Here is a 17487-nt window from a genome sequence, read left to right as displayed (position 1 = left end):
ACCGACTCCTCTCTGGCCTTGCCCCCCCAGCTCTCTCTGGGCTCTGTCCCCCAAATATTCCTACAGGTCGCACAAGATCTGCCTGCAACCCTCTTATGGTTAAACTGCCAAAATCAAGACTTTCTGCTCACCTTCACTCCTTCATTCCTCTTTTCTCCCGCCTCTGGAACAAACTCCCTCATTCTCTTCAATCACACTCCACTCTCCAGGTCTTTAAAACAGTTGTTCACCACCATCTCTTATCCTCCACCATCCAAAACCTTGATCTTTTCTACCCCCGCTAATTTCGGTCCCCTTGTGTTTTATACCTCTCCCCCCCCACCTCCCACGCCTCCTCCCCCCAAGCCCTCTCCCTCCCACACATCTCCCTGCTCACAAATGTTGTGGTTGCGTGCCTCCCCTTCTCTCCCCATCTTGTCTTCCGCTCCCTCTTTTTGTATAATTTGTTTGTCTGGTTGGTTTGTTTGTGAAATAAATGTTAGCTCTTTCTCGAGCCTCGATTCAGTTTACAAAAAAAAAAAAAAAAAAAAAAACTTTTTTTTTCTTGTATGGTGTATCGGTGCAGTGCATTGCAATGGCATTTTCCTCTTTTCAAAAGTTCTTCTCTTGTTCCCACAAAAGACAGGTCCTGGGTTGTAGTGTAAATAATAGTAGTCTTGTAAATAATGGTCCCCACCGGCTAAATGTTTAGTTTGAGAATAAATCCGTAATTCGGTTAATTGTGGGTGTGAGTCAGTTAGGTAGGACGCAACGCAGCAGGGGGGACATATCTAGTGTTAAAACTGTCGCACTCAGGTTAGTAGGTTAAAAGTAGAGGGTAACCACACCTAAGTGTCACACGAATTTAAAAGATAGTCCTGATTGTTTCGGCTTGGGCCGAGCCTGGAAAAGAGGGGAGGGGGGGGGGGGGGGGTGCAGTGTTGTGGTTTTGAGAACCCACTCGTGTAAATATGACATCATTCTTGTAAATATGACATTAAAGGGTTAAAGGTTGCACCCTATAGTTAGGCCACAAGCAACACGTAGGCCACCATAGGACTTCAGTTATTTCATTAGTATGTGTATTAGGTAAGGCCGTGTTTCCAATAGTTGAATCTGCGTTGTGTCAATCAAATAAGAAGTAGGCCCATTCCGTTCATTTTGAAAGCCTCCCTCTCCAAGCAACGCCATTACGCGCCCTCCAGTCTGTCCATGGCCCTCCCAATTTGTTACGTGCCTTTGTTAGCAGCGTTCGCTGCCTTGAGCTGGAGCTCGCTCAAACGCTGCCATAAGCCACGAGGTTAGGCCCAAGAAAGGGGGCGGAACGACAGGAAGAAGGTGTGGCCACGTCAACTCACCATCAGGGCGAGGCCGTTAAGCGATGCCCAGCCAACCAGGGCTGAGGTAGGATCGCCGATAGGCGTGGCTTTGGGGTTCGCGGGGTATATATATATATTTTTTTTTTTTTTTTGGGGATCCTGAATCGAGGCTCGTGAAAGAGCTGACATTTACTTCACAAACAAATCAACCAGAAAAACAAATTGCTGAGGGCATGATCGCTTTGTGAGTTATAAAAGAGAATGCAAAGCCCTTTTGCAGGTATGCACAGAGGACTTGCCAGTGAGCACATTTACCAAGAGGACTGCGCGTAGGACTGTCGTGATTGCAAGGACCGACGTATGAGATATACGGCGCGCTTGATGAGAACTTACTTACTGATGGGAGAGAGCGCATTTGACTTACTGGGAGAATGTGCGTTGCATTGAAATGACTCGTGCAGTGGCGCTGATGAAAGGAGGACCTTATCAAAGGAGTACATTGGAGAGGGGGCGTTTGGCACCTTTGTATAGTGCACATATTACGTACGCAGCGTACCAGCTTCCCCCTGTTATATAAATTGTCCGGTCACGTTCCACCTACGCGCGGAGCTGCCTGCCGGGTTTCGCCCGCTGGACCGGAGCCTGGACTGGAGCTGACTGGAGCCTGGACGCGCCGGTGACCGTCCACCATCTACAATCCCCGTGTGAGTGTGTATGTTTGTCCGGGGTATTAAGAATAAGACTGTCTAAGGCTGCCCTGTGTTCTGCTTCTTCCTCATCCTATCCTGTACATTCTTTCGTTTCCTCTTCTCCTTCTTGTAAATAATTAATAAACCAACTTTGTTATTCCTATTTTCTGGTTTCTTCTTGGCTGATCGCATCCATCTTTTCTCTCATTGGGTAAACGTGGCACGATTAGGAACCGCTCAGAATCGGGTTTAGCCATTTGTTTATAGCTCGGATCGCGGATTGCTATCCGCTCGGCATTTTCCATCATATCCGTGGTTCGAGCGGGAGTTATTCCCTCGTTTCCGGCCGGCGTGAGTAATTAGGTGGTAGTGAACTCTTAGGCCTAACAAACCCTACCTCACGCCGCGCCGGGAAGGACGTTGTAACTTCCAGGGCTCGGGTCGGCCAGATAAAAAGACCAGGAGATTAACCCCCCCTTGATAAGGGGAGAGCCGACGTCCGAGATCCGTAACAATATATACATATACACATATATACACACACACACACACACACACACACACACACACACACACACACACACACACACACACACACACACACACACACACACACCGGTGTGGTAAGCCGAAGAGTGAATGGATTAGTCTTGATTCGTTAGGTCACACAACGTAGGCTTTATTCAGCGAGAACAGTACAGCCTATAACAACACAGAAGCATAACTAAGTCTGTCGCTTAGTACAACAAGCATAATAAGTGTCGTGCGACTCCGATTAACACCAGAAGGTCGCGGATGGACCGAAATTGATTTAATGGAGGCGATAACCAAACACGGATTCGGCTGTACGTCGAGCGGGAGGATTGAGGAAAATGGAAGCTGTGCAAGTGCTTAACTGCGGTCACTCCGATCCTGTCGAGGCAATTAACTCAAGCGGGCACAGGTTTGAATGGGAAAGGAAAATAATACAAGGGTTTATTGAACCGGAATGCAGGAACAGGAAAACGCGGTAATAAACTAATAAAGAAGCCTGAATTGGGACGTCCCCACACACAGATATCAGAAACGAGACACAGGAATATCAGTCAAAGGAAAAGAACACGTTCTGTAAAATGTAATGGGGATTGGCCTTATCTGTCCCTCGTCTTGTCTTGGTATCGTCCACCATGCGGCTCCAAGCTCCGCTCGTGCTCGCGCGCACCAGGCCTTGCTCCAAATTCCAAAGCACCCACGAGGTCCCACAGCAGGAAAAGCACCTCGCGTCCAACGCAGGCTAGCGGCTCCAAGCGAGGTCAATCTTCACACACGATCGTCCTGCCACGTCCCAGTCAGCTCTCCCGAAGCAAACGTGCAAGAAGCAAGTGAACTCCACTCGGGCTATGACTCAACTCAACTCGGGCTGCGCAAGACGAAGCGCCGGATGTCCAAAAAGGCTAGCTGCACAAACAAGAGCATGAACTGCAAGAGACTCAAGAGCTGCAAGAGAGAAACCCGTGCTGCGTAGGACGAAGAAGAGAAGAGCGACGAGAAGAGAGAGGTGTTCGGCGCTCCCTTAAATAACCTTGCCGGTGACGTCAGCCTTGACGCGCTACCAACCAGCGACTTCCACCGAACCTTCCAGCTTCGCGCCTCTCGCACTCGTTGGCTGGAGGTTCGCGCCCAGCGCGCCGACCAATCACAGGACCGTAGCGTGGCGATAGCTCGTAGCATGTAGCGTGGTGATAGCACGTAGCATGTAGCGTGGTGATAGCACGTGGCACTCGATGTGGCTAGGCCTGTCGGAGGTGTAATTGGCGGCGGCCATCATTGGCGGTGCCCCAGCCTGGTTTCTCTGCCTATTCCTTCCGAAGTCACTGTCAGGGAAGGGAGTCATTTATTGTTGCACGAAGGAGATCCTAACTAAGTGTTTCAATGGGTGCAGTGCCAAAAGGGACAATGGTTTGATGACCAGGTGAGACACACAGGGGCACTACTCTTTAATCCCTAACTCTATTTATCACACGAACATCCTGGTATGTCCACAGGTATACATCTTACCCGACAAATCGCCGAAACATGAAACTTATTACAAGGTAGATTCCTTACCGCGACAGACGAAGCACGTTACCCACATAGATCTATCTGGCTCTACATATCACTACCCTACTGACATAACAATACTAATAATATTACTACACACGTAAGCATAACAATCCTACATTAATAATTAACCGAGAACATAACAATTATTAGTCTGACCGTAATTATCATCCATCCACACGGGCCCACGTAGCATCCATCTTGAATATTGCAATGCACTACTGGTAATCGCAAGACCCGGCTATATATATAACCTATGACGCTGATGTTGTTGTTGTTGTTTAACTATGGGGGAGGGGAAAAGATCCAGGCTCTCGGGCTTACAGTATGGAGGAGGATTTGGAATGACAATCTATAACATTCTTCCCCTCTCAAAATAATAAGCGAGTAAACCCCTACAGATTCAGGCGAACAGGTGGTTTTCTGTCTCACCCTGATCTGCGCAGTGGAGGAGCATTAGGAACCTCCTTCGGAGAGCTTCCGACATCTAAGAAGCTGGTAGTATCTTCATTACCACTCATGAGCTGATCGTGTGACAGATCCCCCGGGGTTGCGTCTGTGTCCAGTCCAGGAGGTTTTTGAACAGGAGGATCTAAGCCACCAGAGTTTTGGACCTTACCACATGGTGCCAGGTCATGCAGAGCCACAGTTGTCTCTTTACCGCCAGGGTAGCGCACATGGGCATACTGAGGGTTAGCCTCAAGCAGTTCCACCTCCTCAATGACAGGGTCATACTTCGATTGTCTCACGTGACGTTTCAAGAGAACAGGTCCAGGTGAGGATAGCCATGTCGGAATTGAGCAGCCACTTGTCGTTGGTAATTGAATAAACGCTCGTGTGGAGTAGCATTTGTAGCAGTCGAGAGCAGAGAACGTATAGAATGCAAGGCGTCTGCCAGAACGTTCTCCCATTGAGGAGTTGGTAGCCCTCGTGATTTGAGAGCCAGAGTAATAGTCTTCCAAATCACACCATTGTAACGTTCACACTGGCCGTTCCCTCCAGGATTATACGGGGTAGTGCGACTGGTCGAGACGCCACAGTCGTATAGGAAGTGCTTCAATTCTGACGACATAAAGGAACTGCCCCTGTCAGAATGCTATATTTGGTACTAGCAGAAGTACCCGGCATTGCCGGGCGGGGGCGGGGAGGGAAGGGGGAAGAGGAGGGGAGGGGAACGGGGGGAGGGGAGGAGAGGGGGGGAGGGGAGAAGAGGGGGAGGGGGAGAGGGGAGAAGAGGGGGAGGGGGGAGAGGGAGGGGGAGAGGGGAGAAGAGGGGGGGATGGGGAGTGGGAGGGGGAGTGGGGGAGGGGGAGAGCAGGGGGAGGGGGGAGGGGGATAAGGAGGGGGATTGGGAGGGGGAGGGGGGAGTCAAGTCGGAAGTCAAGTCGGAAGTCATTGTCGTCAATTGAATGTCGCATTTATTTTTTATTCCCTGTCAAATGTCATTGGTACCGCATTCCGAACCCGGAAGTCGGAAGTCATTGTCGTCAAATAAATGTTTCACTCTCTGTTACATGCCGTTGGTCCCATGTCAATCGGATGAAGTTGAAAAATTAACATTACGAAGTTTCTCTGGGACGTACTGAAATCCGAATATGAAGTTGAAAAATTAACGTTCCGAAATACGCTGATGACGTCATAATTTTAAAACTCGAAGTTTTTTTTAATTTTAAGGTGTGCTGTAGTTGCTCTGAGACGTGCTGATTCCGAATATGCCGTTGGTTTTGCTCTGCGATGAGTAGTTCTCGAATTATAAGAGGACAAACAAACAAACAAACAAACATACTTTACTGCTTTATATAGATAGATGCCTGCTTATGTACAAAGAGTTGACTAAGACATTTAATCACGGTGCAAGTTGTCATGTCGGGACAAGGAAAAGTGAATGGGAAGCGAGAAAACTCATCTATCACAGTAAGCAAGTAGCAGTTAGCGGTTGATGATGGTAAGGGCCCCTTGAAATCCATAATGAGCCTTTCGAATGGTTGCGTAGCTTTTATCAAATGTGACTGTTGCGGTTGGTAGAATCTTGGTTTGCACTCGGCACACACTGGACAGGAGGCCGTTATCTTCTTCACTTCCTCGACAGAGAAGGGAAGATTCCAGGTTCTTATGAAATGTACTGTTATGTCGGTAGGGTAGAGCAATATCTAGAGTCAGGTAGATCTGAATAGGTAACATGCTTCGTCTGCCGTGATAGGGAATCTACCTGTAACAAGCGTTACGCCTCGGTCCCCCATCGGTGAAGTGATGTGAGTTGACAAAGTGGAAGACGCAAGGCAGCCATCTTGGATTTTGACGTGGCGACCCAATTTTCAATAGTGTTCTCCCTTATGCATAGATACACCCACACACCAGATTAGAAGTTGGTACTTCATCTATTTTTCAAGATATTCCGCTCACAATGTTCAGACATACATGGTGGTGGCCATCTTGGATTTTGACGTGGCGACCTAATTTTCAATAGGGTTCTTCCATATGCCTAGTTGCACCCACACACCAAATTAGAATTCGGTCCTTCACTTACGCAAGAACGCACGGACGGACGGATGCACACACGGACGGAGGGGAAAACCATAGTCCCCCTTTCGCTCCGCGGTGCGACGGGGGCCAATAATAGCCGGCGACGCCGGTGTTGTGAATGAATGCGTACGTATTATGTTGAAAAACCAGATGTTGCTGGATCCTTTGATAATTCCAAGCCTTGACGCACCAAATCACTCAATGGAGGCCGCCATCTTCCGGATGCGGAAGTATGCATAAAAAAGTGAGAAAAAGTTCAAGAGGAGTTTGTTTCACCCGTCTTTTTTTGATTCACAATCTCATGCACCTCTAATTTGTAATTAAAATACTTTAAGACCAACCTCGTTCCCAGGGCCCGCACGGGCCCTGGTTATCTTCAGAAAATCTTCACCAAACACCGGAACCAATGAGATTCGAGCATTTGAAAAAATATTTCAAAAAAGCTTATTACCGTCAAAACGGCGTCAAATATTCTAAAATTGACGAAGAATTATTTTTTAGAAATCTCGCGGCCGTAGGGGATAGTTTTTCATGGCCGGAAATATCCGAAGTTGAGACGGAATTCACCAAATTAATGAAGAAGGAAATTTTATAAATTTTAATGTCATCCAGAATGCAAATGGTGTCATTTTGAACTAGGTACGGTACCTACTACACCTACCTACTACCAACTACCTAACCTACTGATGCCATAGTGATGGGTAAAATCGTGGCAAGAGGCTTTGGCTTCGACGGCTCATTGCGGCTTTGCAGTCGGGTACTAGTAATACTTCATACGTAAGCATAACAATCTTACATTAATAATTAACCGAGAACATAACGATTATTAGTCCTACCGTAATTATCATCCATCCACAGGGGCCCACGGAACATCCATCTTGAATATCGCAATGCACTACGGGTAATCGCAAGACCCGGATATACATAGATATATTACTAGATGCCGCATGGCCTATCAGCGCTTGTTGTCATGATACGTCGGAAGCGCCGCCATCTTGCGGAGGTACAACCAGCATGTGTGATCATTGGATCCAAGGGTAAAAAATTGATTCCTAGACCGTAGCTCGGTTAATAATGAACGGATCTGTACAATTAATACCTCATTTTAATGCTGAGGAAAATTTCTATTTAATAAGAGCAAAGTTTTTCATAGGAGGAAAGTTGGGGGTACTGTAAAAAGCAGACCGGCCAGAATAAGCGGACCATCCAGAATCGCAGACCACCCTCACAGCAGGAGCAGACTAGACACTGAATAAACATTCTCTGTGACTCACACACAGGAAACTCACAGGAAATTAATTAAGATTAGATGTACATATAACATGATGTTAAATATGGACTAACCAAATAATACTTTTTAAAAAGGCTATCAATTAAGCTCAATCAATTAATCCCTACCTCAAACAATTGTTGTGTTTAAATGCATGTACATGTATAACATTTATATCTGTTTATAAGATATTGTACTGTAACCTCTTCAGCTTTTGTTTGAAATAAAAAAATCTATCTATCTATCTATCAATTAAATAACTATTATATTAATGTATTTGTTATAAATGGAAAAGTCCATAACTCATCTATCTATAATTCCACTAATCTCTGTGTGTCTGTGACCGCTGTTTCTCGACAACCACGGGTCCGATATACTTGAAACTTGCCAGATATACTGCTGGGGACCTGAGGATGTGCCTTTTCAAGGTTTCATATTAATCGGACAAGTAGTTACCGAGCTATGTCAAAAAAACGATTCGACCAATCAGAGAGCAGCGAGCTACCGAGCTATGGCGATTTAGCCGTTCGCCGTTCGCTTTGGCTTTGCGAATGGACCAAACCATTTCATGTAAATAGAGGGGGGGGGGGGGGGGGGTTCTACCGTACTCGCAAGCCGTTCGCTTTGGCTTTGCGAATGGACCAAACCATTTCATGTAAATAGAGGGGGGGGATATAATTTTAGATATATATATAGTACGGGCATGCCCTAGTTATTATAATGACATAAAAAGTTATTTAGCATGTTTAGAGGTCAGGTTTGGTTCAAAGTGGATGGCCACAAATATGCACTAGTGTTAAGATATTTCTTCACCAGCCTAACCTGAAAAAATATTTTTCATACTTTTCAATTACTTTACATTTATAAAATGAAGAAATGAAAGATTTGCATGAGTTATCTTGGTAATAATGGCCATATAATACCAAGGGCAATTCACAAATCTGGCATCATGTATTCACACCGAGTTTAATTGAGAATTAATGGATTAATAGTTGAAGATATATTTTTTAATAGCCACATGGATTTTATAAGGGTAAAACAGGAGTGAGGATTGTTGATGGTCATTTAATATATCTTGGTATAGTTTTACCATTAACTGGTAGGTATAAGAAATCTGCGTTTGGGTTTTAGGATTTCATGGGCAATTTATGACTTACATTTGGTCATTTTATGCGTGCCCCAAATTTATACAAGTTTTAATGAAGTATTTAACTAACCCGATAATTATAAGATTTCACCAAGGATAAAATGGTGAACATGACAGATCTATATACTATTGAGATATATTATCACTGCTAATTATGCCAAAATCAGGCTTGAGGTCCTATTTTATCCTATGCCACAGATGGAATTCAAAATTGTAACTTTAATAAGTGCTGTATAATTATATTATATATATATATATCTATATATATATATATATATATATATATATATATATATATATATATATATATATATATATATATATATATATATAATATATATATATATATATAATAATAATAATAATAATTCATTTATTTTGTATAGCGCTTTTCCAGAAGCCCAAAGGCGCTTTGACAGAGTGGAAAACATAATGCATAACAATACATGAAAACAACAATTGCAAAAAGACAAGAATCAAGAGGGAAATATTTAAAGCAAAAGGAGGGAGAAGGAGAAGAGATAGTCAGGGGTTAAATGCAGTGGGTTGAATGTTGAATGCAGTGTTGAACAGGTGGGTCTTTAGTGACGTTTTGAATGTGGTGAGTGAGGAGGAGTCTCTGATGGTGTGAGGTAGTGAGTTCCAGAGGGTGGGAGCAGCGATGGAGAAGGCCCTGTCCCCCCAGGATCTGAATTTGGTCCGGATGGAGGGGGTCAGGAGGTTGGTACCAGCAGAGCGGAGGTTGCGGGTGGGAGTGTGTCTGGAGAGGAGGTCAGCCAGGTAGGATGGGGCCAGGTTATGGAGGGCTTTGTATGTCAAGAGGAGGATTTTGTACTGGATTCTCTGGGGGATGGGGAGCCAGTGAAGCTTGTAAAGGACAGGGGTGATGTGGTCACAGGTCCGGGAATGGGTGAGTAGACGGGCAGTGGAGTTCTGAATGTATTGGAGTTTATTGGTGATTTTTGAGGGTGAACCATAGAGGAGGCTATTGCAGTAGTCCAGACGGGAGGTGATGAAGGCGTGGATGAGGGTTTCTGCAGCCGTGGAGGAGAGGGATGAGCGGAGACGGGCAATGTTTTTCAGTTGAAAGAAGGCTGACTTTGTGATCTGTTTAGTGTATTTGTCAGAGGAAAGGGTTTGGTCAAAGATGACGCCAAGATTCCGGATGTGAGGGGAGGTGGATACTGGGATACCGTCGATGTTGAGGGCAAAGTTATGGGTGGATTTTGTGAGCGTTTTTGGGCCAATGATGATTATTTCAGATTTATCACAGTTAAGCTTGAGGAAGTTGATTTGAAGCCAGGATTTTATTTCAGTGATGCAGTTTGTCAGGATAGAGTGGGTGTCGGTGGAGACGGACTTGGTGGAGATGAAAAGCTGGATGTCATCGGCGAAGCAGTGGAATTGGAGACCATGACGGCGGATTAAGTGACCGAGGGGGGACAGGTAGAGGATGAAGAGGAGGGGGCCAAGAACTGAATCTTGGGGGACACCTTGGGGGAGGGGAGCAGTGGGGGATTTGCAGTTATTGATGGAGATGAACTGGCGTCTGTCAGAGAGGTATGATTTAATCCAAGAGAGGGCAGTGCCGGTAACGTTAAAGGTGGATTCAAGTCGGGTGAGGAGGATGGTGTGATCGATGGTGTCAAAGGCAGCGCTGAGGTCGAGGAGGACGAGAATGTTGAGGTTGCCAGCGTCAGAGGAGAGGAGAAGGTCGTTGGTGATCTTGAGGAGAGCAGTTTCAGTACTGTGGTTGGAGCGGAATCGGGATTGGAATGTTTCATACAGGTTATATATATATATATATATCTATATATATATATATATATATATATATATATATATATATATATATTGTTACGGACCGTGGATAGGATGTTGTTTTGCCGAGCGGATGGCGCCGCGGCCCTAACAGTTACCCCGACTAACCCGATTCCTGGACGTTGGCCAAAATCGCGCCACAGATATTCAATAGGGAAAAGTCAAAGGCGATACGGATGTGAAGAAGAAGAAGAAGACAAAAAGGTTTGAAATGCTACTAAATTTATTCCTACTATTTACACAATCAAAGAAACCAAGGAGAAGGAAGGATAATAAAACTGAGGAAATGGGAAAATGTGATTTTTCAAAATGGAAATGAAAAAAAAAAAATCCACCAAACAGCGATGACTCCATCTACATCTCACTGTCTGATAATATGGACCAACTTCTATCTACCCATCCCAACTCTCTCTTCCTCATATGTGGTGATTTCAATTGTCACCATGCCAGTTGGCTGGGTGTGGGTACCTCTCTCACCAGCCATGGCTCTTCAGCAAAGGACTTCTGCGACTCACTGGGACTGACACAATCTGTCAATTTCCCGACCCGGATCTCAGTCAGCGGAGCATCTTCTCTTCTGGATTTGGTTATGACAAACTTCCCTGAAAATGTCTGCTGCTCTTCTTCTGCTCCAATCGGCTCATCTGATCATGTGCTTGTCAAAGTGGACATCTCTCTGACCATTCTCAGAGAGCCTCCTCAGCGTCGACGAGTCTGGCATTTCACTCAGGCCAACTGGCGCGGTCTTCAAGCAGCCATAAATCATCTGGACTGGTCTCCCATCTCTACTGCCTCTGACATCAACTCATCCTGGGAATTCTTTCAAAGTAAATTGCTCTCTCTCATGCACAGATTTATACCATCTCGTCTTCAGTTGTCATACCCTTCCTCCCATCCATGGTACACGGAATCTTGTGGTGAGGCTGTTGCCCTGAAACAACTTGCTTTCGTCTCCTGGAAAGCAAATCCAACGGAAGGAAATCTCATTTCCTTTCACAAAGCCCGAAACAAGTGTGTGTCCACCCTCAGGAGAGCCAGGAAACAATATCTCAACATTCTCAAGACCAAACTCTCTTATCTGTCTCCCTCTTCCAAATCCTGGTGGCGTCTGGTCAAATCTGTTTCTGGTGTTTGTTCCCCCTCCATCCCCTCCCTCACCTCAAACGGCTTAACGGCTGACTCCGCACGTGAAAAAGCTGAATGCCTCAACTCTGTGTTTGCCTCTAAATCTTGTGTCCCAAACCCATCCCTCTCTGTACCCACCGTACCCAGTCGTACCCAGCTGCTCCTGGACTCTGTGTCCTTTCCTCCTGACAAGGTGGAAAAGTTTCTGTCAACCCTCGACTCTGATTCTGCAACTGGTCCTGACGGCATCAGCCCACGGGTCCTAAAATCATGTTCTTCTGCTCTTTCACTCCCTCTTTCTGTTCTCTTCACCCTCTCTTTTGCTCAAGGTCATCTGCCATCTGCTTGGAAATGAGCCAACATCACCGGTTTGCACAAAAAAGGTGCAAAAACAGATCCCAGCAACTACAGACCAATCAGCTTTCTCCCAATTATCAGCAAAGTCATGGAATCCATCATTGCTTCAGATATTAAATCTTTCCTCTTCTCCAATGGCTTGATCTCTGATCATCAATTTGGTTTCAGACCTGGTCACTCTACTCTGGACATGCTGCTTCTGCTTTCTCAACAATGGATGGAGGTCCTCAACGCCAAACAGGAAATTAGAGCTGTCTCCCTTGACATTTCACGTGCCTTCAATACGGTCTGGCACCCTGCTCTGCTCACCAAACTCTCCTCCTTTGGTATCCATGGAAATCTCCACGCATGGCTGGCGGACTTCCTCTCTGGTCGTAGTCAACGTGTGGCCCTGAATGGGTTTCTCTCATCTCCTCTTCCTGTTCAGGCTGGAGTTCCCCAACGTAGTGTTCTGGGCCCTGTGCTTTTTCTGGTCTTCATCAATGATCTCTCTGACTCTCTTGAAAATCCTCTCTATCTCTTTGCTGACGACTCTACTCTCTGTCGCTCCATTCCTCATCCCTCAGATCGGCAGTCTGCAGCCTCCTCACTCTCTGCAGACCTGGACAAAATCACAGACTGGTCAAACAAGTGGAACATGTCTTTCAATCCTGACAAATCTCACACTCTTACAATGTCTCTCCGAAAGGACCGACTGGACAACCCTCCCATCTACTTTCTCAACAATCCTCTCCAAGAAGTTCTGTCGCTCAAGCTTTTGGGTCTCACTATCTGCCATGATCTTTCTTGGGAAAACCACATTTCCAAGCTGGCCTCCAAAGCCAGTCGCCGACTGGGCATCCTCCGTCGTGCGAAGTCCTTCCTTGGCACACCTGAGCTCCTCACCACATACAAGGCTTTCATCCGCAGCTCAATGGAATACTGTTCCCCCCTCTGGGATGGTGCTCCTGCCTCACACCTTGCTCGGCTTCACGCTGTTGAGGCCAAAGCTTTCACAATCATTGGAATCTCCTGCGATGTAGTCAACACCGAGGGCCTTTCACTCACTCACCGCAGGCAGGTTGGTGGTCTTTCTGTCTTCTACCGCCTCCTCTCCGGCCTTGCTCCCCCAGCTCTCTCTGTGCTCTGTCCCCCCAATATTCCTTCAGGTCGCACAAGATCTGCCTGCAACCCTCTTATGGTTAAACTGCCAAAGTCTAGGCTCTCTGCTCACCTTCACTCTTTCATTCCCCTTTTCTCCCGCCTCTGGAACAAACTCCCCCACTCCCTTCAATCCCACTCCTCCCTCCAGGTCTTTAAAACAGCTGTTCACCACCATCTCTTATCTTCCCCCATCGAAAACCTTGATCTTTTCTTCCCCCGGTAATTCACCCCAGAGTCCTTGCAGTGTTCATATGTTTTATTCCTCTCCCACCTCCCCCCAAGTCCTCCCGATGTCCCTGCTCTCAAATGTTGTGTTTGTGTCCTTCCCCCTGTCTCCCCATCTTGTCTGCCCCTCCCCTTGTTTTTTGTGTTTTGTGTGTCGGTTTGTCTTTTTTGTGTGATTAATGTTAGCTCTTTCACGAGCCTCGATCTTGTCTACAAAAAAAATAAAAAAAATAAAATAAATTTACTGAAGAAATCAGAGACACAGTGAAAATACTAGCTTATCTAACAGGCTTAACTTATTCCCTGGACAGAACAAACAAAGACGGACTCACACGGGGAATTGCAGAGTGGATTGGCTGGAAGGAGGTGGGTGGCTGGAGGGGGAGGAAGGCACGGAGCTGGCTGGAGCTTGATCCCGCACGGGACGTCGGGCTGGACCTCGACGGACGCCGATACCACCGATCCTGTCGTGTGCGCGGGATCACGGGTCGGAGCTGCTTGGTGGAGCCGAAGCGCTGGTGGGGGGTCTGGCGTGACGGGTTCTCTCCTCTCTCTTTCTTAGTCCAACCCAGTCCAACAACTTCCTCTCTTGCTTAGTCCAACAACAACTTCCAGGCTTTTCGGTGTTCCGATCTCCTCCCTCCTCGACTCTCTCTGGGGGCCTCTGCCTCGGGTTATATAAGCCCCACCCTTGACCCTTTTGCGAACCTCCCCCAAACGTTCTCTCTCCGCCCTCTAAAGCCAACCCCTCGTTCTGGGTTGGTCGGCAAGGGCTGGTTCACTCCTCCCCTCTATGACGAGGTGGAGACACGCCCTTCTTCCCCGACCTTGCCTCGTGGCCAATGGTGGTTTTGGGGGCGATTCGAGCTAGCCCCAGCCAAAGGGCAGCAATGGCGAATGAAGAAAACCGCCCAAAATGCAGTTGGCAATTGCAGCAAAGTGGACGGCAGATGAAATGCAGCAAAGTGGCTAAACCTGGCACTTGGAAGATGCCATGTCGGAGGGATCTACTTTATTTAATGCAGTGCAATGGAGTGTCAAATTAATGGAAGACAAATCCTTAGCCTAATACACATAATAAGGATATAACTACTGAACATGGATATATGGTGTCCTTCGTGTATGCTTTATGGAATTAACTACGGGAACACCCTTTGACCTTTATACAACACTGGAGTAAGGAGGGCGATATTTTTACAACTATTTACACAACAACAACAACAACAAAAAAAAACATTCTCATATCCACAACAATATATATATATATATTGTTACGGCCCGCGGATAAGGATGTTGGTTTGCCGAGCGGATGGCACCGCGGCCTAACAGTTACCCCGACTAACCCGATTCCCGAACGTTGGCCGGATCGCGCCACAGATATTCAATATGGAAAAGACAAAAGCGACACGGATGTGAAGAAGAAGAAGACGAAAAAAAAAGGTTGAAAATACCACTAAATTTATTCCTATTATGTACACGCTCAAAGTAACCAAGGAAGAAGGAAAGATAATAAAATAATTTACAGAAGATTTTTGACACAGTGCAACCTAGCTTATACAAACTTAATTAAATACCCAGGACAGAACAAACAAAACAAACTCACGTACACAAGAGGATGGAAAGGCAGGAGGCGGATGGCTGGAGGGAGAGGAAGGTCCAAGGGGGTCCTGCAGCACGATCGGCGCGTTTAGCAGCCGCCGTTCCTTCGCGGCCCTGCTCAAAACCGCTGTCCAGGCCCCAAGCGGCTGTTGAGTGTTATTGCTGCTGTGGCCGCCGCTGCTGCTGCTGCTGTGGACGTCGCGTGCTTTGTCAGGACTACAACAGGCTTTGTGCTTCCCTGGATGATGATCTCCTTAATGTTCTCTATGTTCTTTTGCTCACATGCCAGCCTCGGACTCTGTTCGGAAAAGCACCAGCTCAGGAACAAACATCGGTCCACTTGATCAGCCGTTGCTGTGTACAAAGCTTCCTTGGGTGATCTCAATGTACTCTCGCAGTTGGTTCTCTTACAGTTGGTTCTCTCTGGATGGTCTTTTTACACAACTCAGCAACTACTCCACTCTACAACGTCCTTGCGCGCGCGCTTTTATAGCGCCTCCGGCGATCAAGCCGCCGGCCTTCAGGACACGCCCATCGTTGTGCTCACCTCGGCCCTGGTTGGTCGCGCGACCCTCTGGCTCCGCCCTTGATGACGACGGGCGGGCACGGCCGTCTTCCCCGACCCGAGCACATGTTCAATGGTGGTTTTGGAGGGGATGTAACTCGCAATCGAGGCTTGGCAATGATGAAAGGCAATGAAAGTTTTGGGAGTGGGAATGGGGAATGAAAGGAATCTACTCTATTTCACTTGGTGCAATGGAGTGTCATCTTAATGGGAGACAAGGCCTTACCCTAATACACATAATAAAGATATAACTATCAACCAGGGGGAAATCTATGATTGGCTAACGTGTATGCTTTATGGAATTAACTACGGGAACGCCCTTTGACCTTTATACAACACTGGAGGCAGGAGGGTCCAGACTTAAGCAATAATTCACAACAATTTACTACAATACAACACAATAAAAAAAATACAATCCTCATATCCGCAACACTGCACCCTCCTCCTCTTAGGCACGTCCCGGGCCTATAACTTTAACTTAGTGTGACACGTAGGTGTAGTTCCCTCTACTTTTAACCTGACCCTGAGTGCGACAGTTTTAAAACATAAATAAATATGTCCCGCTGCTCCATTGCACCCTACCTAACAGACTCACGCCCACAGCTAACTGAATTGCGGAATGGTCTTCAAACTATACATTGACGGTGGGGAGCATTATTTACAGTGACGCTATTTTATTTACAAAACGCAACCCAGGACCTGTGATTGTTCTTTCTGGGGGGGAGACAGTCTGCTCTGCATCGACGCACCATGAAAGCACTCAAAATGCACCAACACACCCTCAAGCACCAATCGGTGCACAGTCATCATTGTTCATGAATAAAATAAATCGACAACCCCTAACCCTGCAGGTGGTCTCTTGCTCTTCGGCTCCCTCTGCTGGCTATTATTATTTCTTCCTGATGTTGTCATCTTCTTTGCTGGCGGCCAATTTGTATCAAAATAAAATGCACCCAACGTGTCCATTTCTTTTTATTTATGGCCCACAGGGGCCGACTATGTATGGTTCACCTCTGGGGCATCGGTGCCCTGTGGCCAAGGTCCGCCAGCAAGATTTCGGGCCCTCATGGCCGGTTCCAGCAGAGGGGCCATGCCCCAACCCATGGGGTCCATCAGTGGTGCTCAGCCACAGACATGTGGTCCATAATGTGGTGCATCGATGCAGACAGCTGGTTCTGGGAGTTCCGGGCGCACAATGTCGGACTCATGCACGCTCCCCTCGGCGCCCAGTGGCGCACAGGTCCTCATGTGGGAGACAAAAGGGGGGGACAGACAGATGAGCGAGGGGTAAGGTCACAAGGGTACACATCAATAAGGCAATGCAAGGTGAAGTGTGTACGGAGAGCGAAGTGAGAAAGCTCGTCCCTACCGTACGTCACCCCCCCTGTCACCTACACTACCCTTGCCCTTACCCCATATGTACAAAATCTACCCATTACAAATTCGTCGCTACTGTCACGTCTTCCCCATCTTTCTTCTATTCCAAATTCGTCACCACAATTCCTCTAGCCAAAATTTGCCATCACCCAATTCATCATCAATCCTCATAAGGAGGAAGAGATGGAACATCAAGCACAATGTCACACCCACGTCATGATGCGTCTCACAATCCAAAACATCTGCATCAAAAATAATAAAACAACCTG

At 46.7% G+C, this 17487-nt stretch overlaps 1 protein-coding gene across 4 annotated transcripts in view; it reads left to right on the top strand.

Annotated features, from left to right (window-relative positions):
- The window catches only part of LOC137416212 (uncharacterized), a 55483-nt gene that overhangs the window by 14785 nt on the left and 23211 nt on the right, over positions 1–17487 (top strand). Inside the window, exon 1 of one of the 4 annotated variants that reach the window (XM_068101745.2) lies at positions 14023–14195. The exons of 2 other annotated variants lie outside the window; for them this stretch is intronic. The gene's annotated coding sequence lies outside the window, so the exon portion shown is untranslated. Of the gene's footprint in view, positions 1–14022; positions 14196–17487 lie in introns of those variants that run through there. One more of the 4 variants, XM_068101746.2, reaches the window with a different exon arrangement.

The sequence above is a fragment of the Myxine glutinosa genome, chromosome 12 (assembly GCF_964187855.1).
Source record: "Myxine glutinosa chromosome 12, kmMyxGlut1.1, whole genome shotgun sequence".
Lineage (NCBI taxonomy): Eukaryota > Metazoa > Chordata > Myxini > Myxiniformes > Myxinidae > Myxine > Myxine glutinosa.
Note: the sequence above shows the minus strand (reverse complement) of the source record. Positions and strands in the feature narration are given on the sequence as shown.